Below are 854 nucleotides of genomic sequence, written 5' to 3'. Positions count from 1 at the left end.
TCGCTTAACAGTGTGGAGAGGTGGTGGTGGAGCTGTCCGACACTCGAGGTGCTGAAGTTGAGCGTCCAATGCTTTCCTTCTATGCGCAGCCTACAGGAGCTGTCCGAGCTTCGGAGGTGCTGATGGAGGTGAGAGTCGAGCGCCACTTCTTGGCTGAACTGAGTGGGGAAAGCCAGCGACTGCGAGAGGGAGGGGAAGGGAAGGCTTTTTCGGGTCCTTGGAAGGGACCGAGAGCATCTTTCTTGCCCCCCTGCCCTAAGCTCCATCCAATGTTGTCTGCGAGGTCTTCTCCGGCGGCGGAGAAGCGCTGCGGTAGCAGCAGCAGCAACGAGCGTTCCCATTAGCTCACGGAGCCTGACTCCAAGAGTCTACCCCTCAGAGCTCGGCTACCTGGTTGATCCTGCCAGTAGTATATGCTTGTTTTAAAGATTAAGCCATGCATGTCTAAGTACTGACTATTCTTTACGGTGAAACTGCGAATGGCTCATTAAATCAGTTATGGTTCCTTTGATCGTTCCGCATTGATGATGTGCTACTCGGATAACTGTGGCAATTCTAGAGCTAATACGTGCCCAAGAGCGCTGCCCTCCAGGAAGGCGTGCATTTATCAGACTTAAAACCAATCCGGGGAGCCCTGGTCCGCGGCGGGTCTCCGGGCCCGCTGCGGCGCCAGCCCCGTCCTAGACTTGGCGACTCTAGGTGACCTCGGGCCGATCGCACGTCCTCCGTGACGGCGACGATCTATTCAGGTTTCTGCCCTATCAACTGTCGATGGTATCTAACCCGCCTACCATGGTGACAACGGGTAACGGGGAATTAGGGTTCGGTTCCGGAGAGGGAGCCTGAGAAACGGC

General features: G+C 56.1%; 1 non-coding gene across 1 annotated transcript in view; it reads left to right on the top strand.

Moving 5' to 3' along the window:
• The first annotated feature begins 387 nt into the window (after window positions 1-387).
• LOC140111578 (18S ribosomal RNA) overlaps window positions 388-854 on the top strand; it is a 1,884-nt gene continuing 1,417 nt past the window's right edge. The window contains exon 1 of the ribosomal RNA XR_011852106.1: window positions 388-854. This exon is cut by the window's right edge and continues 1,417 nt beyond it. This is a non-coding gene — a ribosomal RNA (18S ribosomal RNA).

The sequence above is a fragment of the Engystomops pustulosus genome, unplaced genomic scaffold (assembly GCF_040894005.1).
Source record: "Engystomops pustulosus unplaced genomic scaffold, aEngPut4.maternal MAT_SCAFFOLD_504, whole genome shotgun sequence".
Classification (NCBI taxonomy): domain Eukaryota; kingdom Metazoa; phylum Chordata; class Amphibia; order Anura; family Leptodactylidae; genus Engystomops; species Engystomops pustulosus.
This window is presented reverse-complemented; position numbering and strand designations above follow the sequence as displayed.